General features: G+C 42.4%; 1 pseudogene; it reads right to left on the bottom strand.

Moving 5' to 3' along the window:
• The window catches only part of LOC120043954, a 129,421-nt pseudogene that overhangs the window by 72,686 nt on the left and 29,605 nt on the right, over nt 1–27,130 (bottom strand).

Consider the following 27,130-nt stretch of genomic DNA (forward strand, 5'->3'; position numbering starts at 1 on the left):
GAGTCCTTACTCTATGGACAGGTTGGAGTCCTTACTCTATGGAAAGGTTGGAGTCCTTACTCTATGGAAAGGTTGGAGTCCTTACTCTATGGAAAGGTTGGAGTCCTTACTCTATGGAAAGGTTGGAGTCCTGACTCTATGGAAAGGTTGGGGTCCTTACTCTATGGAAAGGTAGAGGCCTTACTCTATGGAAAGGTTGGAGTCCTTACTCTATGGAAAGGTTGGAGTCCTTACTCTATGGAAAGGTTGGAGGCCTTACTCTATGGAAAGGTTGGAGTCCTTACTCTATGGAAAGGTTGGAGGCCTTACTCTATGGAAAGGTTGGAGGCCTTACTCTATGGAAAGGTTGGAGGCCTTACTCTATGGAAAGGTTGGAGGCCTTACTCTATGGAAAGGTTGGAGGCCTTACTCTATGGAAAGGTTGGAGTCCTTACCCTATGGAAAGGTTGGAGGCCTCTGTTTTTGTGAAACCTTCTTGTTGTATAGAAGTGAGTTGTTAGTTGACAAGCAATTTTTGGGGGGGTGAAACCTTGTTGCATAGAAGTGAATTGCTAGTTGAGTAGCAATTTTTACACATGTGGTTAATGTAAGCCTTGTAATCATTCAACAAGCTTTGCGTGAACATAAGTTATGGGTAGCCAGGCCCTACAGAAACAATGTGTTCAAGAAGAGGTTTGAGTCCTTAAAAAGTGCTATGTAGAGAGATATATATATATTTTTTTTGGGGGGGGGGTTAATAAATATATAAACATAGAGAAATATATTATACAACTTTTGATGTTAATGTAATGTCATTGTTAAATGAGAAAACCACTCTGGAAAAGGGAGGATCAGCTCCTCCGGATGTGAGCATGAAACTCACTGTCTATAACCATTTCAAAGTAGTGGAGGAGACACGGGTGAAAAAGTCAGACGTGACTCCCACCTGTGGCCTCTCTGTTCCCTCTCCCACTGAATTGGGCAAGGCAGATCAGGTTTCAAGCAACTGGTCAGCACTGCTTGGTTTTGACTCATTAGATTCTGACAGCAGTGACGAACAATGGTTTAGGACAACCAGAACACAGGCTGTAAAAGGAAGTGAAGACACACTTCTAGAGATAGTGATCACACATAAATCAGCATCTCCGAAACAGATGGATGAATGGTCGAAAGCTTTTAAGCATCCACGAGACGTGGTTATCAGAGTTGTGCAGGTTCCCGAAAGAAAACAACAACATTATTTGTTCAGTAAAAAGAAACCTGGTGTATGTTATTATTGCGGGATTTCTGGTCACTGGCAAGGAGAATGTTGGAAAAGAAAACTTGATTTTTTTGAGAAGTGGCCAGGAGAAGAAGGGTCTAAGGGAAAATGGAATCAAGACAACAGCCACAATACACAATGCTGATGCAGAAATTTAAAGAAGCTCTCTCCAGCACAGCAGCAGAGTTTGCTAAATGCTGTGGAGGTAAACTAACTAAATTCTTACGTCCCATCTCAGCTGGTGTACATATGAAATCGGTTGGAATATATGTGAACATGATGGTTAACAACTTTGCAGTAGATTTTTTAGTAGATACGGGTGCTGAAGTCACTGTATTACCCATATCTTATGCAAAACATATATGTCCTCAGTACACGGGCAAGAAGATGAGAGCAACAGGAGTGGGGAGGGAAGACATATGAACCAGACCAAACCATTATCAATTTCTTTTGGTCCAATGAAGATTGATGGACGAATCTCCAGTTCAGAACCGGAATCTATAGTTCAGAACCATGCTATTTGGACAACGAAGAAAAATTTGTGTGGAAATTTGGATATGGAACCAGTGTGCTTGACAGGCACATTATATTTATTAAGAAAAGCAGACGTTCACGTTATGAGTGACACAATGTTTAACTATTGCATACAACTCTCTAATGGGGAATAACTCCCGAGGGGGGACATGACGTAGTGGCGTAGTGGGTGAAGGTAAAAAAATATGTGATGGTAAAGAAATTGGTGACAGACACATTAGGGCCAAAACGGGAAGGTCCTTATCAAGTTTTGCTCATAACGACGTCAGCAGTAAATGTTCAGGGAAAATCACGATGGATACATGTCATTCATTGCAAGGTTGTCCATATTCGTTGCAAGGTTGTCCATGTTGATGACAAAGTGGAGCCAGGAGAATAAAGAACTGATTGATTAGCAATCAGGGGCCAATCTCGGGTGAAGAAGCATAGTAAGATGATCAGAACCTGATAAGCTTCTATGTTGTACACCGCAGTCATCATATTAGGGATATCTAGGTGAAATGTCCAACCTTTTCCTGAAAATTGGGACATTGGGAAATTCATGTGAAATACCCATTTCTCTTGAAACCAGGACATGTTACTTTCACTTTTTTGGTTCCTTCGTTACAGGTTGTGAGAATCTACCGTCTGAAGCTGCAGACATATCCCTTGACTGTACCTGAAACGATACAAGATCACCGGTGAAGTGTTCATTAGAGAAGTCCTTATCAAGAAGAATTCCTCACTACCAGCAGACTGTCACAACATAATTTCTAATAGTTATCTATGTGGGACTGATACCCGTGTGGAAGAGATGGTCACTTTTAAAGGACTTTGTGAATGATTACCTTGACAATAGGACGATTGAATATTATTGTCTTGCAGGCAAGATGTTTGAAATTATTTTCCTTGCGAGTTTCCTCCTAATACAGGATGTGGGTGGTGTTTCCATTTCTAACACAGAGATGCATCAGCAGGATGAGGGACACTTGGGTGTCAATACATTTCTAGCTCTTTCTCTATACTATGTCACAGTAGTCAATCAAAGTAGTTGTTGGGTTTGTACATATGCACCATTCACATCATGGGCAGGTATTCCATTAGGGGCTATTCCTTTTAACAGAGTGACATGTTGGGTATGTTAATTGGTATAAGGCGATTATTTGTACTGATTTGGGTGAGAATGTTGAGTATCAACATGCGAGAGTACCTAGTTCTGCAGTACCTTCCTTCACTTGAGCTTACCAATAACACTAATCAGCGACTACCTTACCTAGTTATTACACATGCCCCTGTTGGGTGGTTATGTTTTAATAGGTCACTCTTTCGGGAATTTGTCTCAACTGCACCAGGACGCGTTTGTCAAAGTAGGACAGTGTGATCAGACAACATATCCACCTATCTGCCTGTGACGGTACTAAGGTTGAGGAATGTCTAATGTCTGTTGAATTGACTCTCGGTAATGGCACTATGACTACTTTTTATGCCAATACCTTCGGTAATATCATCAATGATGGTATGATAGCTCCTAATGGGACTTTATCTGTGGATCCTATGCCTATTCCTGGTTACCAAAGTTGTGGCAAGGGTTGTGTTATTTGGGATACGTCGTAAGACATTCTGTGAATTCTCCTTTTTCACACCGTCATAAACATGTGATTACAGAAATGGAGAGATTCTTTTTTTGTGTTTTCCTCTTACGTTATTTCTAGAATAGCACGGACTCTTTGGAAGTCGTAGTTAATAGTACAGCTGCGAGTCTTGAGTTAGTTACAGCTGAGATGGTTGCCATTTGAACTGTGGTGATGCAAAATCGTTTGGCTCTTGATTATCTTCTGTCCGCACAAGGGTTACATGTCCTGTTATTGGTGCTGAATGCTGAACTTATATTCCTGATAATTCTGAGGAAATAACTGACCTAATCTACAAGATCAGGATTTAGGGCGCTAAATATCATGATTACAATCCAGATTATTTAGGCTTAGTCGTGTGGTTGTCTTCCACATTCGGTACATGGGGAAGTTTTTTGGTGGGCATGATACTTCCAATAGTGGGAGTTGTGGTTATTTTTCTTATCCTCATCCAGGTTATCAAGTGTGTTATTGCCCGACGTTTGTGTGCTAAAATCTGACGGTTACGTGATAGGGGATATCATAAGATTCATCACCTGTGTCTTTGTGGAGATGGGTGTCAGTGGTGTCCCACCAGAATGTGGTGGGGATCATAAAGGTCTCCATCATCACACCAAGCCTCATGATTGTGGTCAATGGGCCCGTGGTAACTGTCCTCGGTGCTGTAATGAACCATGCTCTCTCAGATGTGGTATCACACTTGTTAATACCCCTTTCTATAACTTTGTGTGAAATCTATTTCTTATTGTAACGGCAAGTAGAATATGCCCTTTGTGTTTTATAGGAATGCAAGGTGTTTGATGTGAACGATTTTATGCTGACTGCTAATGTTTATTATTCTGTCAATTTTTTCATGTTTTCTATTGTTTTCTAAAAAGACATTTGAACTATATTTATTTTTAAAATGGTCTAGGGGGAATGTAAGAATATTTTTAAGATAAATACACAACGCAGAGTTTGAGAGTTTGAGAGAATGAGAGGACGAGTGTCACGTTCTGACCTTAGTTATTTTGTATTTTCTTTGTTTTAGTATGGTCAGGGCGTGAATTGGGTGGGTTATCTATGTTTTGGGTTTCTATGTTGGGTTTTTCGTTTGGCCTGATATGGTTCTCAATCAGAGGTAGGTGTTAGTCATTGTCTCTGATTGGGAACCATATTTAGGTAGCCTGTTTTCTGTTGTGTTTTGTGGGTGGTTGTCTTCCGTGTCTGTGTGTTCCACACGGAACTGTTTCGGTTTAGTTCGTTCTCTTTATTGTTTTGTATTTTCAGTGTTCAGTTTTGTTCTATTAAACTTCATCATGAACACTTACCACGCTGCGCATTGGTTCTCCGATCCTTGTTACTCTTCATCCTCAGAGGAGGAGGAGGAAAGCCGTTACAACGAGAGTACTACACTAAATATAGTACTCATGGTCAATAGTGAATTGTAAATAGGAGTTGTGTTTCAGTTCAACATCTGGGGTTATAAGTGGCATCCTGTCCCTTGTTCTGGGGGAAAAGCTGAGGACAGGGAGACTGAACATCTGACTCCCAACATCTTGATTTGCCCTCTCTGAATAAACCTATTTTTCTCCCCGATTTGCTTTGAAGTTTGTGTTATTGAAGAATAACATAACTTGCTAACACAGCTATGATGCTACAGTCTATAAAATACATTGTCTGGAGTGAGTCTGGACAGGGCTGTAGCCTATACAGTACAATTAAAGGAAATAAAAACATCTTATGCAATTGTGAAGATTGATTTTTATCACGCAACAAATTGTTACACACCAATGAGGCATGGAAGGTAATTCAATACATTGCTTGGTTGCAACCTAAACCGGTTCTATGAAGCCGTCTGCTTTCGTCATTCTGAATGGCATGTAGATAGTGGGGGCACTTAAGACAAGACGGAGTCGCTCTCAGAGTAATCCAATGCTACGGCTTAGAGACTGTACTGTGCTTTAATGAACTATTGGCTTGCCTTGCTCACAGAGCCCTTGGCTATATGAACAGTACAGTGAGGCATTGACAGTATATACCATGAAATAATGGAAAGAGACCAAATGTATCCATGATATAGAAGCCTTGTCGTTTTGTTTTGTTATCTCTGAATTTCAGAGATACTGGTTACTGAGAGAGAATAATGAGTTGACATTTTTAAAATTGGTTTCTTTATAATTACCTAACTGTGGCTGTAGAATACGGTGTCAACAGATGCCTGTCCTGCTGCTGCTCACTTGTGTAAGCAAAGATGACCTGTCTAATCTACTGGCCCTAACCCTAACACTCCTTCCAAATTCAACACCTACATTACAGGTGAAAAGGTGAAAAACACCTACTCATTCAAGGGTTTTTCTTTATTTGTGCTATTTTCTACATTGTAGAATAATAGTGAAGTCATCAAAACTATGAAATAACACATATGGAATCATGTAGTAACAACAATTGTTAAACAAATAAAAATATATTTTATATTTGAGATTCTTAAAATAGCCACCCTTTGCCTTAATGACAGCTTTGCACACTCTTGGCATTATCTCAACCAGCTTCATGAGGTAGTCACTTGGAATGCATTTCAAATAACAGGTGTGCCTTATTAAAAGTTCATTTGTGGAGAGCACGTGATGCCGTGGAGCTGAGCAGACGTTGACAAACCGAGCTCCTCAAAGTTATCCTATTATTACTTAAATAACAACGCTGAAACAATATTCTAACATCGGCTGTTAATGTTGTCAATAGGGCGGCGCTGTTTTCACTTTGGAAAAAATCGTGCCCAATTTAAACGGCCTCGTACTCTATTCTAGATCATACAATATGCATATTATTATTACTATTGGATAGAAAACACTCTCACGTTTCTAAAACTGTTTGAATTATATCTGCGAGTAAAACATTTGGCAGCAAACTTCCAGACAGGAAGCGAAAATTCTGAAAATGGGGCTCTGTGTCAGGGCCTGCCAATTCAACTGGCTTATATTTATCGATATACATGCACTTCATACGCCTTCCACTAGATGTCAACAGGCAGTGGAAGGTGGAATGGGGTGTCTAGCCTGATCTGAGGTTGAACAAGAGCTTTTGGAGTGACAGGTCTGCCATTTTGTCAGTTTTCCAAGGCGCGCGAAGGAGCTCCACATTGTCTTCTGAAAAGAGTTCGGTTTACACGGCGAATATCTCCGGCTCTGATTTTATTTGATACATATTAGAAAAACATCATAAAGTAGGTTTTTTCAACCGAGTTTTATCAGTTTATTCAACATTTATTGGGACTTTTGGAGTTTTCCGTTCTTTGCGCCAAGAGAGGATGGGAATGTTAGCAACCTTGGCTAGCATTGTGGCGCGAATTCGACAGAAGAAATGGACATTCTAAAACCAAACAACGATTTATTCTGGACCAAGGACTCCTTGTACAACATTCTGATGGAAGCTCATCAAAAGTAAGAAAACATTTATGATGTTATTTCGTATTTCTTTGGAATATGTAGAATCCAACAGGGCGGAGAATATGTGAGCGCTGCCTCACAATAATGTATTTTGTATGTTGTAGTAAAGTTATTTAAAAAAATCTAACACAGCGGTTGCATTAAGAACCAGTGTATCTTTCATTTGCCATACAACAAGTATTTTTATGTAAAGTTTATGATGAGTTCTTTGGTCAGATTAGGTGAGTGTCCAAAATATCTCTGGACATTCTGGGAAAATGTTGCTACGTATTCACAATGTATAACCACGATTTGCAGCTCTAATTATGCACATTTTCGAACAAAACATAAATGTATTGTATAACTTGATGTTATAAGACTGTCATCTGATGAAGTTGTCCAAAGGTTAGTGATTAATTTTATATTTATTGCTGGTTTTTGCGAAAGCTACCTTTGCGGTGAATAAATGAGGTTGTGTGTTTGGCTATTGTGGTAAGCTAATATAATTCTATATTGTGTTTTCGCTGTAAAACATTTAAAAAATCGGAAATGATGGCTGGATTCACAAGATGTTTATCTTTCATTTGCTGTATTGGACTTGTGATTTCATGAAAGGTAAGAAGGATGACCAAATCTTTGTTGAATCCCATGATAATGATAACGCCACAGCTAGCAAGATTAGCATTAGCCCTCATAACTCAGACGACAGTTCCAGACTGTTGCTCTCAGCAGCTTCTTCCGAGCCTGCTGACATGCTTGCTACTCTCCTCCAGGAAATTCAAAATGGTAGCAAAGGTCTTTTTCTGAAAATTGACAAAAAAACAGCTGAACTCCATTGATGACCTGAAAACCTCCCTGAATTATCTCCTTTTGAGAACGACTGAGGCTGAGTTGCGCATTAGCACAGTTGAAGATACCGTCACTAGACATGACCAGGTTCTAATACAGCTGCAGAAGGACAATGCCTATCTCAAAAACAAGGTAGACCAGATAGAGAACCAGCACCGAAACCCCGGCCAGATGCCAAAGCACTGAAGGAGAGGAACATCACCGGCTACCTCATTCACCCTGCACGGATGAAAGTTCAGTGCAATGGCCGAAGCCATCTCTTCGACACACCGGGAGAAGTGTTCACTTTTCTCAAAGAACTGAACCGCATTTGATTCACGATGGTCTTACCGTGGGATAAGACGCAGTTTATTGTTTTTGTCTTCTTATTCGTGCTGTCCTGGGACATAACTGCTGATGTATTCTTGTAATTTGGATATGTTTACCCTGCTATCCGGTCGCTACAGCTGATTTGGACATTTTCAACTAACAGTTTTTTCCCCATGGTGAGTTCTATTACATTTACAGGAGAGTATATCGTGGTTTTGTCAATATCCACTGGGCGAAGCAAATTAGTAGGCTTAGGCCCACTGCTTTTCCCCCATTTATGTTTCTCCTCTCCTAAAGAGACACTCAATCAGCCCTTATTGTGGACAGTAAATATTCAGCCATAAATGTCTATTCACAACGTTTGTTTCAATATAGAGATCTCGTAGGTTTTAGTTTACGCCAAAAGGTTTAGCTAGTAAGAGCAAGATGGAAAGCGAGCAACAACGTATCTCTACAAGTGTTTTCATGTTTGATTGTTGGGATTGTGGTTTTAGTCCGATAATCAGTGTGGGTGGGGTTTCTGTTTTTTTTCTATATTTATTGTTGTTTCCTTCCTAAAGAGACACATAGGTCACTTGTGTTAAACTAAAGTTGAAACATTACCTGACTATTTACATATGAGGGATTACCATTCGGTTATATATTTGAAACCCAACCTATGATTAATCCACTACGGGTCTTAATTAAAACCTGTTATGGCTGCAAGGGAAAGTATTGAGTAGCCAGATAAAAGATGCCCATTTCAAACGGCCTCGTACTCAATTCTTGCTCGTACAATATGCATATTATTATTACTATTGGATAGAAAACACTCTCTAGTTTCTAAAACCGTTTGAATTATTTCTCTGAGTGAAACAGAACTAATTATGCAGCACTTTTCCTGACCAGGAAGTGGAATGTCAGAAATATATGCTCTGTTTAACTTCCTACCTATACATGGTCATGATACGTAAGAGTCTACGTACAATTCATACGCCTTCCTCTGGGTGTCAAGAGGCTGTGAGAGAAGAAATTTTGTGTTTATCTTGGTCTGAGGTGGAATAAAAGCTATTTCTTTGACGTGACCGTCCACTTCCGGTACTCTGAAGCGCGCGACTTGGACAGTGGGATTGCCTTCTGTTTAGCTGTCGTTATGAACGACTAACATCTCCGTCTTAGATTTTATTTGATACATGTGACCATATCATAGTAACGTATGTTTTTTCAATATAGTTTAATCAGATTATTGAAATTTTTTCGGGAGTTTTGCCGTGTTCCGTTCTCTGACTTTGTTTACGTTGGAGAGATCCGTACCACTTGGCAAGTGCCCATGCTAAATGAAGAGGGATATTTGCCGTTCCAGATCAAAACAACGACTCTTCTGGACAAAGGACACCTTGTCCAACATTCTGACGGAGATCACCAAAAGTAAGAAACATTTTATGATGCTATTTCTAATATCTGTCGTGCATGTGAACTGGTCGTGGGCGCCCAAGTGTTTCTGGCTATTGTGGCTACGCTAATATAGCGCTACATTTTGTTTTCGCTGTAAAACATTTAATAAATCGGAAATATTGTCTGGAATCACAAGATGCCTGTCTTTCAATTGCTGTACACTATGTATTTTTCAGAAATGTTTTATGATGAGTAATTAGGTATTTGACGTTGGTGTCTGTAAATATTATGGCTGCTTTCGGTGCAATTTCTGATTGTAGCTGAAATGTAAACTATGATTTATACCTGAAATATGCACATTTTTCGAACAAAACATATGCTATACAATAAATATGTTATCAGACTGTCATCTGATGAAGTTTTTTCTTGGTTAGTGGCTATTTATTTCTTTATTTGGTCGAATTTGTGATAGCTAGTGATGGAGTAAGAAACTGATGGAGTTAGAAAAGTGGTGTCTTTTGCTAACGTGGTTAGCTAATAGATTTACATATTTTGTCTTCCCTGTAAAACATTTTAAAAATCGGACATGTTGGCTTGATTCACAAGATGTGTACCTTTCATATGCTGTATTGGACTTGTTAATGTGTGAAAGTTAAATATTTTTTTAAAATATCTTTTGAATTTCGCGCCCTGCACTTTGAGCTGGCTGTTGTCATAAGTGTACCGGTGTCGGGCTTGCAGCCCAAACAGGTTTTAACAGCCCGATTAAGAGGAAAATTGTCTATACATACCTTAAGAAATTAAAGGCTGACATTGTGTTTTTACAAGAAACACATCTTTTAGGCAGTGAACACCAGAAACTAAAGAAGGAATGGGTAGGACACATTTTTGCATCCTCTTTTAACTCCAAAGCAAGAGGAACTGCAATTTTGATCAGTAGACACAACCCATTCTGCGTCAACAACACCATCTCTGATCCCTCAGGCAGGTTTGTTTTGGTGCAGGGGCATATGTTTTCGGAGTCTTGGACCCTGTTGAATATGTATGCTCCTAACTTCGATGACCATAGGTTTACTCAGAATGTCTTCCTTCAGGTTGCTCAAACACCACCAGGATGGCTACTGGCTGGAGGAGATTTACATTTTTGTTTAGATACAGTTCTTGATAGGTCCTCTGATAAACCCTCTCTTCTTACCAAAGTCACCAAGCTCACCATATCTTTCATGAAGGATCTCAATTTACTAGACATCTGGTAACAGATGCACCCACAGGATAGGAACTACTCTTTTTATTCACACCCACACAACACACACACACGCATAGATAACTTTTTACTATTGACAAAACTGTTTCATAGAATGTTAGATACCGATTATCTCCCCAGATTACTGATGTGACCATTCCCCTCTGGTATTATCAATCTCCATTCCTACCAAGGTAAATGGAGCATATAGACTAAATTCTACACTCCTGAAGCAACCTGAATTTTGCGCATTCATCAATGAGCAGATCGATATTTTTACTTTGACAAACAAACCCTCCGCTCCTGACAGTTTCATTCTTTGGGACGCATTGAAAGCCTATCTGAGGGGAAAGATCATTTCCTATACTAAAGGGTTGAAGAGAAAACACAGTGCTGAACTGAATGTCCTTGAATCTGAAATCTCTTAGCTAGAGAAAACCTACCAAAGAGGCACGACTAAAGACCTATACAGGCTTTTGGTAAATAAAAAACTGAAATATAATACTCTGAACACATACCGAGCTGAGAGGGCCATCACTAAATCAAAACAGCATTACTACGAGCTTGGAGAGAAAGCACACAGAAAGCAAGTATTGGCATGGCAACTGAAAGCAGAGGAAAGTAAGAGGACAATTAATCCTATAGAAACTCTTACTAATGAGATATCTTTCAACTCCACTGATATTAATGATACTTTTAAGAAATATTACGAAGACCTCTACACTTCCCAATCAAGCGTTGATTGATCAGAGATCGACTCTTTTCTCTCCTCTCAACCTCCCATGCCTGTCAGAGGAAGACAGAGAGCGCCTGAGGGAACAGTTCTCAGTCCCTAAATTGTTGGAGGCCATTAAATCCTTACATTCTAATAAATCTCCTGGGAAGGATGGCTTCCCTCCAGATTTCTATAAAGAATTTAAGGAGCTGTTGGTACCCTACCTTATGGAGGTACTTAAAAAAGCCGGGGAGGACAACTGCTTTCCAGAGTCTTTCTCTCAAGCGGTGATTACAGTAATTCACAAGAAAGGGAAAACCCCGCTAAAGTGCACCTCCTATAGACCAATCTCTCTCCTTAACACAGATTGTAAACTGGTCACCAAGATGCTATCTAAGAGACTGGAGTCATGTTTTCCCCTGTTGGTCAACCCAGATCAGACTGGCTTTATAATTAATAGATTGTACACCAATAATCTCAGAAGGTTCTTTGATATAATTCAATTTGCGAACAAAAACAAATAACCTAGTGTCGCAGTCTCCTTCGACGCCAAAAAGGCCTTTGATTGGGTTGAACGGCCATATCTCTTTCGCGTCTTGGAAAAGTTTGGTTTAGACACCGTGTTTGTAAATTTGGGGGAACAGACAAGGTTGCCCAATTAGCTCCCACCTCTCCATCAAACCGTTGGCTGAGGCCAATAGAACGTGCCCTGACATACATGGCTTTGAGGTGGGCCCCCATACCCATAAGTTATTACTTTTTGCGGAAGACCTTATCTTATTTCTAAAGAACACCGAACATTCCCTCTCTCATTTACAGAACCTATTACAGAATTATAGTTCTTTCTCTGAATATAAGGTCAATTTTGATTAAAGCTAAATCTTACCGTTATCTGTCTTTAAACATCATACCATCAAGCATAGGTTTCCTTTTAGATGGTCGCCTATGGGCTTCACATATTTGGGCATAATGCTGGAAGGTAACCTGAACAACCTCTATAAACTCAATCTGGCCAGCTTGTTGCAAAAGGTGGAGGGTGACCTGTGTAAATGGATGGACTTTCTTGATTACGGTCAAGGGGGCTTAAACCTCCCCAATTTCAGAATGTACTGCTGGGCTGCGCAGTCTAGATTTCTGGCTCAGAGGTTTGACAATGGTCCTTCTCCCTCATGGTTGAACATTGAAACGTTTGAGGTAGATGAGGACACTGGGGAAGAATTGATTTAGAAATGGGACAGGAAATCTATATAAAACCATCACAGACAACCCTTAAATTATACATTCTGTCGTGGCATGGTGCAAACTGCATGAGCTGTTCAGACGAGAGGGATTTCTTTCTCCTAAAACCCCTTTATTGAACAATAGATTGATTCCTATGTTTTTCCAGAATAGAAATTTTAGACGATGGTCTGATAAATGTATCACTCTTCTGGAACATTGTTACGAGGAGGGAGTTCTTATGTCTTTTGGACAGCTGAAACATAAATACCACTTGTCTAACAGGGACTTCTTTAGTTACCTACAACTACAACATTTTATTAGGGTGACTCTCATAGGACAATGGAACCTACCTAAGATGTAACCTATTGAACAACTCTGCCATGCAGACCAACCACTGTTCAAGACCATTTCCTGTGTTTACGATGCTCTTATGTCAGGACTAACACTGCCTGAGCTAGATAAACCCCGACTTAGACGGGAAAAATATCTGGGTATTAATCTTGATGAGGGACTATTGAGTGACCTATGTAGGGATGGTGTTACTTCCATATTGAACTCCAGATACAGACTGATCCAGTTTAATTTCCTCCATCAGCTCTACAGTTGAAGTCGGAAGTTTACATACACTTAGGTTGGAGTCATTAAAACACATTTTTCAACCATTCCACAAATTTCTTGTTAGCAAACTATAGTTTTGGCAAGTTGGTTAGGACATCTACTTTGTGCATGACACAAGTAATTTTTCCAACAACTGCGCCTTCTTCACCACGCTGTCTGTGTGGATGGACCATTTCAGTTTGTCCGTGATGTGTACGCCGAGGAAATTAAAACCTTCCACCTTCTCCACTACCGTCCTGTCGATGTGGATAGGGGGCTGCTCCCTCTGCTGTTTCCTGAAGTCCACGATCATCTCCTTTGTTTTGTTGACATTGAGTGTGAGGTTATTTTCCTGACACCACACTCCGAGGGCCCTCACCTCCTCCCTGTAGGCCATCTCGCCGTTGTTGGTAATCAAGCCGAACACTGTTGTGTCGTCTGCAAACTTGATGATTGAGTTGGAGGCGTGCATGGCCACGCAGTCATTGGTGAACAGGGAGTACAGGAGATGGCTGAGAATGCACCCTTGTGGGGCCCTAGTGTTGAGGATCAGCGGGGTGGAGATGTTGTTTCCTACCCTCACCACATGCGGGCGACCCGTCAGGAAGTCCAGGAATCAGTTGCACAGGGCGTGGTCGAGACCCAGGGTCTCGAGCTTAATGACGAGTTTGGAGGGTACTATGGTGTTAAATGCTGAGCTGTAGTCGATGAACAGCATTCTTACATAGGTATTCCTCTTGTCCAGATGGGTTAGGGCAGTGTGCATAGTGATTGCGATTGCGTCGTCTGTGGACCTATTGGGGCGTTAAGCAAATTGGAGTGGGTCTAGGGTGTCAGGTAGGGTGGAGGTGATATGGTCCTTGACTAGTCTCTCAAAGCACTTCATCAAATCAAATCAAATCAAGTTTATTTTATATAGCCCTTCGTACATCAGCTAATATCTCGAAGTGCTGTACAGAAACCCAGCCTAAAACCCCAAACAGCAAGCAATGCAGGTGTAGAAGCACGGTGGCTGGGAAAAACTCCCTAGAAAGGCCAAAACCTAGGAAGAAACCTAGAGAGGAACCAGGCTATGAGGGGTGGCCAGTCCTCTTCTGACTGTGCCGGGTGGAGATTATAACAGAACAAGATGTTCAAAATGTTCATAAATGACCAGCATGGTCAAATAATAATCAGGAATAAATGTCAGTTGGTTTTTCATAGCCGATCATTAAGAGTTGAAAACAGCAGGTCTGGGACAGGTAGCACGTCCGGTGGACAGGTCAGGGTTCCATAACCGCAGGCAGAACAGTTGAAACTGGAACAGCAGCAAGGCCAGGTGGACTGGGGACAGCAAGGAGTCATCATGCCCGGTAGTCCTGACGCATGGTCCTAGGGCTCAGGTCCTCCGAGAGAGAGAAAGAAAGAGAGAAGGAGAGAATTAGAGAGAGCATACTTAAATTCACACAGGACACTGGATAAGACAGGAGAAGTACTCCAGATATAACCAACTGACCCTAGCCCCCCGACACATAAACTACTGCAGCATAAATACTGGAGGCTGAGACAGGAGGGGTCAGGAGACACTGTGGCCCCATCCGATGATACCCCCGGACAGGGCCAAACAGGAAGGATATAACCCCACCCACTTTGCCAAAGCACAGCCCCCGCACCACTAGAGGGATATCTTCAACCACCAACTTACAATCCTGAGACAAGGCCGAGTATAGCCCACAAAGATCTCCACCACAGCACAAACCAAGGGGGGGCGCCAACCCAGACAGGAAGATCACGTCAGTAACTCAACCCACTCAAGTGACGCACCCCTCCTAGGGACGGCATGAAAGAGCACCAGTAAGTCAGTGACTGTAATAGGGTTAGAGGCAGAGAATCCCAGTGGAGAGAGGGGAACCGGCGGTTCGTTGAGACAGCAAGGGCGGTTCGTTGCTCCAGAGCCTTTCCGTTCACCTTCACACTCCTGGGCCAGACTACACTCAATCATATGACCTACTGAAGAGATAAGTCTTCAGTAAAGACTTAAAGGTTGAGACCGAGTCTGCGTCTCTCTCACATGGGTAGGCAGACCATTCCATAAAAATGGAGATCTATAGGAGAAAGCCCTGCCTCCAGCTGTTTGCTTAGAAATTCTAGGGACAATTAGGAGGCCTGCGTCTTGTGACCGTAGCGTACGTGTAGGTATGTACGGCAGGACCAACTCGGAAAGATAGGTAGGAGCAAGCCCATGTAACGCTTTATAGGTTAACAGTAAAACCTTGAAATCAGCCCTTGCCTTAACAGGAAGCCAGTGTAGGGAAGCTAGCACTGGAGTAATATGATCAAATTTCTTGGTTCTAGTAAGGATTCTAGCAGCCGTATTTAGCACTAACTGAAGTTTATTTAGTGCTTTATCCGGGTAGCCGGAAAGTAGAGCATTGCAGTAGTCTAACCTAGAAGTAACAAATGCATGGATTAATTTTTCTGCCACATTTTTGGACAGAAAATGTCTGATTTTTGCAATGTTACGTAGATGGAAAAAAGCTGTCCTTGAAACAGTCTTGATATGTTCGTCAAAAGAGAGATCAGGGTCCAGAGTAACGCCGAGGTCCTTCACAGTTTTATTTGAGACAACTTTACAACCATCAAGATTAATTGTCAGATTTAACAGAAGATCTCTTTGTTTCTTGGGACCTAGAACAAGCATCTCTGTTTTGTCCGAGTTTAAAAGTAGAACGTTTTCAGCCATCCACTTCCTTATGTCTGAAACAGGCTTCTAGCGAGGGCAATTTTGGGGCTTCACCATGTTTAATTGAAATGTACAGCTGTGTGTCATCCGCATAGCAGTGAAAGTTAACATTATGTTTTCGAAAGACATCCCCAAGAGGTAAAATATATAGTGAAAACAATAGTGGTCCTAAAACGGAACCTTGAGGAACACCGAATGTACAGTTGATTTGTCAGAGGACAAACCATTCACAGAGACAAACTGATATCTTTCCGACAGATAAGATCTAAACCAGGCCAGAACTTGTCCGTGTAGACCAATTAGGGTTTCCAGTCTCTCCAAAAGAATGTGGTGATCGATGGTATCAAAGGTAACACTAAGGTCTAGTAGCACGAGGACAGATGCAGAGCCTCGGTCTGACGCCATTAAAAGGTAATTTACCACCTTCACAAGTGCAGTCTCAGTGCTATGATGGGGTCTAAAACCAGACTGAAGCATTTCGTATACATTGTTTGTCTTCAGGAAGGCAGTGAGTTGCTGCGCAACAGCTTTTTCTAAAATTTTTGAGAGGAATGGAAGATTCGATATAGGCCGATAGTTTTTTATATTTTCTGGGTCAAGGTTTGGCTTTTTCAAGAGAGGCTTTATTACTGCCACTTTTAGTGAGTACACATCCGGTGGATAGAGAGCCGTTTATTATGTTCAACATAGGAGGGCCAAGCACATGAAGCAGCTCTTTCAGTAGTTTAGTTGGAATAGGATCCAGTATGCAGCTTGAAGGTTTAGAGGCCATGATTATTTTCATCATTGTGTCAAGAGATATAGTACTAAAACACTTAAGTGTCTCTCCCGATCCCAGGCCCTGGCAGAGCTGTGCAGATCCAGAACAGCTAAGCCCTGGAGGAATACGCAGATTTAAAGAGGAGTCCGTAATTTGCTTTCTAATGATCATGATCTTTTCCTCAAAGAAGTTCATGAATTTATTACTGCTGAAGTGAAAGCCATCCTCTCTTGGGGAATGCTGCTTTTTAGTTAGCTTTGCAACAGTATCAAAAAGAAATTTTGGATTGTTCTTATTTTCCTCAATTAAGTTGGAAAAGTAGGATGATTGAGCAGCAGTGAGGGCTCTTCGATACTGCACGGTACTGTCTTTCCAAGCTAGTCGGAAGACTTCCAGTTTGGTGTGGCGCCATTTCCGTTCCAATTTTCTGGAAGCTTGCTTCAGAGCTCGGGTATTTTCTGTATACCAGGGAGCTAGTTTCTTATGACAAATGTTTTTCGTTTTTAGGGGTGCAACTGCATCTAGGGTATTGCGCAAGGTATTTAATTGAGTTCCTCAGTTAGGTGGTTAACTGATTTTTGTCCTCTGACGTCCTTGGGTAGGCAGAAGGAGTCTGGAAGGGCTTCAAGGAATTTTTGTGTTGTCTGAGAATTTATAGCACAACTTTTGATGCTCCTTGGTTGGGGTCTGAGCAGATTATTTGTTGCGATTGCAAACGTAATAAAATGGTGGTCCTATAGTCCAGGATTATGAGGAAAAACATTAAGATCTACAACATTTATTCCATGGGACAAAACTAGATCCAGAGTATGACTGTGGCAGTGAGTAGGTCCAGAGACATGTTGGACAAAACCCACTGAGTCGATGATGGCTCCGAAAGCCTTTTGGAGTGGGTCTGTGGACTTTTCCATATGAATATTAAAATCACCAAAAATTAGAATATTATCTGCTATCACTACAAGGTCCGATAGGAATTCAGGGAACTCAGTGAGGAATGCTGTATATGGCCCAGGAGGCCTGTAAACAGTAGCTATAAAAAGTGATTGAGTAGGCTGCATAGATTTCATGATTAGAAGCTCAAAAGACGAAAACGTCATTTTTTTTGTTGTAAATTGAAATTTGCTATCGTAAATGTTGATGATGGAAATCATCATGATGGAAATCATGATGATGGAAGTGAGTGCTACGGGGCGATAGTCATTTAGCTCAGTTACCTTCACTTTCTTTGGAACAGGAACAATGGTGGTCTGCGCATGCTCTGAGGACGCGGCTGGGTATGCTGTCTGGGCCGGCAGCCTTGCGAGGGTTAACACGTTTAAATGTTTTACTCACGTTAACACGTTTAAATGTTTTACTGGCTGCAGTGAAGGAGAGCCCGCAGGTTTTGGTAGCGGGCCGTGTCAGTGGCACTGTGTTGTCCTCAAAGCAAGCAAATAAGTTGTTTAGTTTGTCTGGGAGCAAGACATCGTGGTCCACGACGGGGCTGGTTTTCCTTTTGTAGTCCATGATTGACTGTAGACCCTGTCACATACCGCTCGTGTCAGAGCCGTTGAATTGCGACTCTACTTTGTCTCTATACTGACGCTTGTTTGTTTGCCTTGCGGAGGGAATAGCTACACTGTTTGTATTCGGTCATGTTTCCGGTCACCTTGCCCTGATTAAAAGCAGTGGTTTGCGCTTTCAGATTTGTGCGAATGCTGCCATCAATCCACGGTTTCTGGTTGGGGAATGTTTTAATAGACGCTGTGGGTACAACATCACCAATGCACTTGCTAATAAACTTGCTCACCGAATCAGCGTATTCATCAATGTTATTGTCCGACGCTATGCGGAACATATCCCAGTCCACGTGATCGAAGAAATCTTGAAGCGTCGAATCAGAATGGTTGGACCAGCGTTGAACAGACCTGAGCACGGGCGCTTCCTGTTTTAGTTTCTGTCTATAGGCTGGGAGCAACAAAATGGAGTTGTGGTCAGATTTTCTGAAAGGAGGGCGAGGGAGGGCTTTATATGCGCCGCGGAAGTTAGAATAACAATGATTCAGGGTTTTGCCAGCCCGGGTCGCGCATTCGATATGCTGCTAAAATTTAGGGAGCCTTGTTTTCAGATTAGCCTTGTTAAAATCCCCAGCTACAATAAATGCAGCCTCAGGATATGTGGTTTCCAGTTTACATAGAGTCAAATTAAGTTCTTTCAGGGCCGTCGATGTGTCTGATTGGGGTGGGATATACACGACTGTGATTAAGATTGAAGAGAATTGTCTTGGTAGATAATGCGGTCGGCATTTGATTGTAAGGAATTCTAGGTTCAGGTGAACAAAAGGACTTGAGTTCCTGTATGTTGTTATGATCACACCACGTCTCAATAATCATAAGGCATACACCCCCGCCCTTCTTCTTACCAGAGAGATGTTTGTTACTGTCGGTGTGAAGCGTGAAGAAGCCAGATGGCTGTACCGACTCTAATGATGTATCCCGATTGAGCCATGTTTCCGTGAAACAAAGAAAGTCACAATTTCTGAGATCTCTCTGGAAGGCAACCCTTGCTCGGATTTCGTCTACCTTGTTGTCAAGAGACTGGACATTGGCGAGTAGTATGCTCGGGAGCGGTGTGCGATGTGCCCGTCTACGGAGCCTGACCAGAAGACCGCTCCGTCTGCCCCTTCTGCGGCACCGTTGTTTTGGATCGCCGGCTGGGATCCGATTCATTGTCCTGGGTGGTGGACCAAACAGAGGATCTGCTTCGGGAAAGTCGTATTCCTGGTTGTAATGTTGGTGAGTTGACGTTGCTCTTGTACCCAATTGTTCCTACCGACTGTATGTAATAAAACCTAATATTTCCTGGTGTAACAATGTAAGAAATAACACATAAAAAAACAAAATACTGCATAGTTTCCTAGGAACGCGAGGCGGCCATCTCTGTCGACGCTGGAACTCTCCAGGATACCCGGGCCAGGTCAATTAGAAAGGCCTGCTCGTTGAAGTGTTTTAGAGAGCGTTTGACAGTGATGAGGGGTGGTCGTTTGACCGCAGACCCATTACGGACACAGGCAATGAGGCAGTGATCGCTGAGATCCTGGTTGAAGACAGCAGAGGTGTATTTAGAGGGCAGGTTGGTCAGGATGATATATATGAAGGTGCCCGTGTTTACGGATTTGGGGTTGTACCTGATAGGTTCATTGATAATTTGTATGAGATTGAGGGCATCTAGTTTAGATTGTAGGACGGCCGGGGTGTTAAGCATGTCCCAGTTCAGGTCACCTAACAGTACGAGCTCTGAAGATAGATGGGGGCAATCAATTCACATTTGGTGTCCAGGGCACAGCTGGGTGCTGAAGGTGGTCTATAACAAGTGGCAACGGTGAGAGACTTGTTTCTGGAAAGGTGGATTTTTAGAAGTAGAAGCTCGAATTGTTTGGGCACAGACCTGGATAGTATGACAGAACTCTGCAGGCTGTCTCTGCAGTCGATTGCAACTCCGCCCCCTTTGGCAGTTCTATCTTGTCGGAAAATGTTATAGTTAGGGATGGAAATTTCTGGATTTTCGGTGGCCTTCCTAAGCCAGAATTCAGATACGGCTAGGACATCCGGGTTGGCAGAGTGTGCTCAAGCAGTGAATAAAACAAACTTAGGGAGGAGGTTTCTCATGATAACATGCATGAAACCAAGGCTTTTACGGTTACAGAAGTAAAAAAATGAGAGCGCCTGGGGAATTGGAATGGAGCTAGGCACTGCAGGACCTGGATAAACCTTTACATCACCAGAGGAGGAGTAGGATAAGGGCACGGCTAAAGGATATAAGAACTGGTCGTCTAGTGCGTTCGGAACAGAGAGTAAAAGGAGCAGGTTTCTGGGCGCGGAAGAATAGATTCAAGGCATAATGTAGTTGAGGTAAACCTAGGCATTGAGTGACGATGAGAGAGGTTTTGTCTCTAGAGACACCATTTAAATCAGGTGAGGTCACTGCATGTGTGGGAGGTGGAACAAAAGGGCTAGCTAATGCATATTGAGCAGGGCTGGAGGCTCTACAGCGATGTTAGAGTCTGTTGTAGCCCCCTCGGATGGTTACGTCGGTAGACCAGTCGTGATGGATCGGCGGGGCTCCGTGTCGGCAGTAAAAGGGGTCCAGGCCAAATGGCAAAATAGGTATTGTAGCCCAAGGAGTGGCTGATGGACCTCTTCAGCTAGCCGGGAGATGAGCCTAGCACAAGGCTAGTTCCAGGCTAACTGGTGCTTGCTTCGGGACAGAGACATTAGCCCGGAGTAGCCACTCTGATAGCAGCTAGCTAGCTAGCTGCGATGATCCAGGTGAAAAGGTTCAGAGCTTGAGGTAGGAATCTAGAGATGTGGAGATTTGGTGGAGAAAAAGCAGTCCGGCATGCTCTGGTTTGAATCGCGCTGTGCAGACTGGCAGGAGTTGACCCGGCTAAGGTTAGCTGATGACCGCTAGCAGTGGCTAACTGACTACTAGCTAGTTAGCTGGCTAGCTTCTGTTGGGGGTTCCGGTTCTAAAGTGTAAAAAATAGCAGATCCATACCACATTGGGTGAGGCGGGTTGCAGGAGATATAATATATGTTGAAATTGAGGTTAAAAATATAAAAAATGTAAACAAAATATATACGAAGAAAAAATATATATATACACGGGACACGACAAGACAAAGACAAAGACGTCTGAACTGCTACGCCATCTTGGATTTTATAAGATAAAATAAGCAAAGAGAAACGACAGTCCATCAGGCCTTCATGGTCGAATTGCTGCAAAGAAACCACTACTAAAGGACACCAATAATAAGAAGAGACTTGCTTGTGCAAAGAAACACGCGCAATGGACATTAGACCGGTGGAAATCTGTCCTTTGGTCTGGCGTCCAAATTGGAGATTTTTGGTTCCAACCGCCGTGTCTTTGTGAGACGTGGAGTGTGTAAACTGATGATCTCCGCATGTGTATTTCCCACTGTAAAGCATGGAGGAGGAGGTGTTATGGTGTGGGGGTGCTTTGCTGGTGACACTGTCTGTGATTTATTTAGAATTCAAGGCACACTTAACCAGCATGGCTACCACAGCATTCTGCAGCGATACGCAATCCCATCTAGTTTGGGCTAGGTGGAACTATCATTTGTTTTTCAACAGGACAATGACCCAACACACCTCCATGCTGGAGTGCTGCATCAGATGACCTGGCCTCCACAATCACCTGACCTCAACCAAGTTAAGATGGTTTGGGATGAGTCGGACCGCAGAGTGAAGGAAAAGCAGCCAACAAGTGCTCAGCATATGTGGTAACTCCTTAAAGACAGTTGGAAAAGCATTCCAGGTGAAGCTGGTTGAGAGAATGCCAAGAGTTTGCAAAGCTGTCATCAAGGCAAAGGGTAGCTATTTGAATCTCAAAAATAAAATATATTTGATTTGTCTAACACTTTTTTGGTTACTACATGATTCCATATGTGTTATTTCATAGTTTTGATGTCTTAACTATTATTCTACAATGTAGAAAATAGGAAAAATAAAGAAAAACCCTTGAATGAGTCGATTTTCTAAAACTTTGGACCGGTAGTGTATGGGAGTAAGGAGTTGCTCCTAGATGGGGTCATTTTGACATTTTCCCCACTAATGGTTAAGGTTAGTATTGGGGGAGGGGAATCTGATCTTATATCTGTACCTAGGGGAAACTTCACTCCGGAACCCTCACCTGTGCGATGGAGTTGGCGGCCTGCAGGCCCTCGTTGCCCGAGATGCCCACGCCCACGTATGCCACCTGGATCATGCCCACGTCGTTGGCACCGTCACCAATGGCCAGCGTGATCACCTTCACCTGCTTCTTTACCATCTCCACCACCTCCGACTTCTGCAGTGGGGACACCCTAAAGGAGAGTAGGAAGTGATGCAGGACATTAGAATGAGATACGTTAAAGATATGCTTGATTTTTCATGGAAAGTCCACAATACACATTTCAAACTTCAGACTTTCAGCCATTTCTCAGAACATAACCAATCTAAGCTAGGCGCAGACATATAGACAATGCTGATTAATAAAAAAGAATGCATTCTGTAGAGTTCCAAGCACATAGTGAGGAAATCATTTAAAAAAAATAAAAAGGGAGTTGCAAGGTGGGTTGGTGGCAAGACAACTAACAACAAAACACGAGGCCAAGGTTGTACTTTGTGACGACCTCTTTTACAACAATATTGCTTTAGATATTAGGCAAGCAATTTGTTATTTTATGGATGATAATTCTCAACGACAGATGTTTTCTTTCTCCCTGTCTACTGACCTCCCCAACCCTGACCTCTGTCTGACTGGCTGACCTCCCTGGCTGCCTGCACCTGTAAAGCCACTCGTCATGTGATGGATCTGCCCCTTCATGTAGCCCCTCTTTTACGAGTTATCCAACGTTAACCCCTGAAATGACAGCCTGAGTCTTATAGGCACCTGGAGCTCCAAGCTTTCTTCTGCGTCTGCCCGGGTCTAAGACATGGTATGTGTACAAAATGGCACCCTATTCCCTATATTCCCTATGCCAATTGTGATGCAACCCCATGATCTACAGCTACAGTACAAACACTTTCGAGAGAAGGTGTTGTAAACTGGATGTTGTGGTTAGGGTCTCCTGAGCACCTAAGTACTTCCTTTTATTTATGTGGCCAGTGCGACACACACACCGCACCTTCGTAATTATAGCGTTGCCATTTTTTATTTTGACTACAGCGAACTACACACTAAATGATTACCTTTCAGGTCCAGTGCACGAGCCTTTGAATGTGCAGGTTTGTCCTGATTTGCTGTTATGGTACATTAGGCAAAAATTCTTGACACACATGGGAAACTTTTGAGCGTGAAAAACCCATTGGCTTTGCAATTCTTGACACAAATTGGTGCGCCTGGCATCTACTACAAATACCCTGTTCAAAGGCACTTATATTTTGTTTTGCCCATTCACCCTCTGAATGGCACACATACACAATCCAAGTCTCAATTGTCTAAAGCTTAAAAATCCTTCTTAACCTGTCTCCTCCTCTTTATCTACACTGATTGAAGTGGATTTAGGGTTTCACCTGGATTCACTTGGTCAGTCTATGTTATGGAAAGATCAGGTGTTCTTAATGTTTTGTAAACTCGGTGTAACGCTGTTATGGGTGAATGGGCCTTACCTGCAGCATATCACTGCTTTACAATACAAGGCAAGGTCTAGGAAGTACTGCCGTGCTCCAAACGTAAAGGCGTATTTGAGAGTCTTTCCGTCGATGATGAGGGCAAAATCGTTCTCCTTGTGAAGGGCGTCTCCCAGCATTCCACAGTGGTGGCTGAGGGTCTCCCTGGTTGCCTGTAAAGACACACATTTTCTCATCATTAGGACTACCATATCTAAACAGAACACATTCTGTGAATGTGACAGTGAAGTAAAGTAAATATAGTTGATGTTTTCAATGCAAGAGAACATAGCAACCTATTCTCCAGGGATTTCATTGACCTTATCATCAATACATTTATTATTTTTACAGTGCAAAAAATATGACAAGTATCATCTTTACATTTGGTAAAGATTTTTCAGGCTTGCCAAAACAATTTAGGTTTGTTACAGATGATAGAACATCATGCAATATAGAACATAAGAAAATAACACAAAAATACATAAGGCACGCTCCATTAGAAACGGTTTGATGATTCATTTGGAAAAGCATACCTTCACATGGTATCGGGCATTAATAACAAAGTGTTTCTATTCTCTCGTTGTGCAGTTCCATAATTTAGTTCTCAGCAACCAAGTACTGTACAGTTAGCTGTCTGGGTTTACGAGCCAATTTTCAGGAATGTCCCGAGCCATCTGAATTTGTTCAAATTGAAAGCCAGGAATATTTCCATTTACTGACTAAACTTGGACTATTTTAAATCCCCGCTGACTTGAATACTACGGATACTTCACATGAACCCTCTGTCAGTTTAATGTTTCAAACTCTGAGAATTACACTTCAAATGGCAATTATGGCCTTAAAGAGGAGACTGTTATTCTAAGGGTTAGGGTGTACTGGTGGATGGGTCATGTTTGGCTTGGGAATGCACTGAACCTCAATATCATTTTCCCCGTAAAAAGCCACGTGATTTCCCGGATCATCTGCTGGAGCGATAAGCGGGGCTAGTAAATGTATCGGCTCCCGTGAGGACAGACACCCTAGACGTATGTCATTGGGATTCGTCATCCTTTGCGTTTCATGTTGAAAACCAAGAAGATGTACGGGTCACACAAAGCATCCCTGCTAGATACAATTTCCACAGATCTCTGTTCAGCGCTGTGCTGGAGAGCCCATTCGAAAGTCCATAGTCTTAACCCGGCTTTCAAGCGTCCTCGGAGGCTCCATCTTCTATAAGTCCCTAAATCAATGAGGGTGGTTAAAAATATAAGCCCTTGCTCTCTCCACTCTCCGTTCTCTTACTAAGCTGCCATATAGCAGCTGTCCTCCATGTTTTACATGCCTATTGGACAGCATATTCAGACTCCTGGCCAAGAGACGATTACTCAAATCACAAACTGTGCAAAACGTTTGGGATGTGAACGGATGTATTCTCGCGTTGTGTTTGTGATATAGTGATACGATGACAAGCGATGTTGAAATGCCATAAATGGCGGGTAAGATTAAGTGCCATCTAATAGGAGCGGCTAAGGCCAACATCCTGCACTCAGGAAAGCCCAGGATGGAGATGGACATACTGTAGTCATGGTGACATCATCTGTGCATCTGGAGAGAAAACCAATCAAGGATCCATTTCCAAGAGAGACCGGAACAGCTATGGATGTGCTTATAAAAGAGGGTTGGGAGGGTTCTGAGGATTGCGAGCATGTGGTTCTGGGGCCAAGGGGTTGGTTAATGGAAATAAGATATTAGACTGCTTGAAACAACATGGATGAAATGTGATCGCAGCTCTGGTAATATTTATTTGTGCAGTAGGATACATAACATCTTCTAGAGTATGTGGCTGTGCATACATTACTACAGGAGAGGTCGCACATGCCCCAAACAGACTAAATCTTTAGGTTTCGAATTGGGATTGGAGACAGACATGCTGCTCTCAGACCACACTAATCAATGACATGGGTATAATTGGGTATAAATTGTCCATCAATTTCTGCTGCTGTTGTTGTCTGGCGAGGAATTGGTGACTGAGATGCATCCTTGTGATGGTAGTTATTGAATTAAACAAAATAAATAACAATATTTGTGTGCAGCGGTCGTCAATATTTGGTCAAGTTGGATTACGACAAAGATGCCTATAATAGAATTTTGAATGACAGACTTTCCCACTCTCTGAAAAGGACCTTCTACATTTTCTAACCAAGCTAAGGAATTCAGCCAACTTGAACAACATGATGTGCTCTGGATAACTCTGGTTCTTGCCAACATGTAATTTAAACTTTACACCAGCTGTGGTTACTATGTAAAGACATTGAGAGTATTAAAAAGAGCGAGGATAGTGATATGAAGTTCAATAATTGTCCTGTACGACTAACAGCCCATAACTAAGAAGTGACTCAAACGATTGTAAAAGTAAACTCACACATAAAGAAGGGACGAAAGTCACCCCGTTTGCCCCATAGGAGTCGCAGACTCCGGCAGACTCCGGTGTGGTCTGAAGAGTGAGGTAAGGTTGAGACTCACAAGTATCTGCATCTGGGCTTGTGTGAGAGCGAGCGTATCAGCTGGGTTACAAGACCTAGGTGGGCCCTTCCACCCGAAGGTGGTCACACCTAACACATTGAACAGATGGCTCGGCCGGGTGTGACTATAATGAAATGCAGGGGTGACCTAGTGGTCATGAATGAGGCTTGGGAGGGGTCAGGTGAGGAGGGTTAGATAACTAAGGGCATGAACGGGACCATGCAACCCTCTCCTGGCATAACAAAGCTCTGAAACCAAAGCTTGAAGGACAATATTTTAAGAGAAGGGCCTCAAGTTTCACAGATAGAGAGAGAGAGAGAGAGAGAGAGAGAGAGAGAGAGAGAGAGAGAGAGAGAGAGAGAGAGAGAGAGAGAGAGAGAGAGAGAGAGAGAGATGAAGAGAAAGAGGGATGAAGAGAAAGAGGGATGAAGAGAAAGAGGGAAAGAGAGAGAGATGAAGAGAAAGAGGGAAAGCGATGAAGAGAAAGAGGGATGAAGAGAAAGAGGGAAGGAGATGAAGAGAAAGAGGGAAAGAGATGAAGAGAAAGAGGGATGAAGAGAAAGAGGGAAAGAGATGAAGAGAAAGAGGGATGAAGAGAAAGAGGGAAAGAGATAAAGAGGGATGAAGAGAAAGAGGGAAAGAGGGATGAAGAGAAAGAGGGATGAAGAGAAAGAGGGAAAGAGGGAAAGAGGGATGAAGAGAAAGAGGGAAAGAGAGAGAGATGAAGAGAAAGAGGGAAAGAGATAAAGAAAAAGAGGGAAAGAGATGAAGAGAAAGAGGGAAAGAGAGAGAGAGAGATGAAGAAAAAGAGGGAAAGAGATAAAGAGGGAAAGAGATGAAGAGAGAGATGAAGAGAAAGAGGTAAAGAGATGAAAAGAGAGAGAGATGAAGAGAAAGAG

Source organism: Salvelinus namaycush, chromosome 3 (assembly GCF_016432855.1).
Source record: "Salvelinus namaycush isolate Seneca chromosome 3, SaNama_1.0, whole genome shotgun sequence".
NCBI lineage: Eukaryota > Metazoa > Chordata > Actinopteri > Salmoniformes > Salmonidae > Salvelinus > Salvelinus namaycush.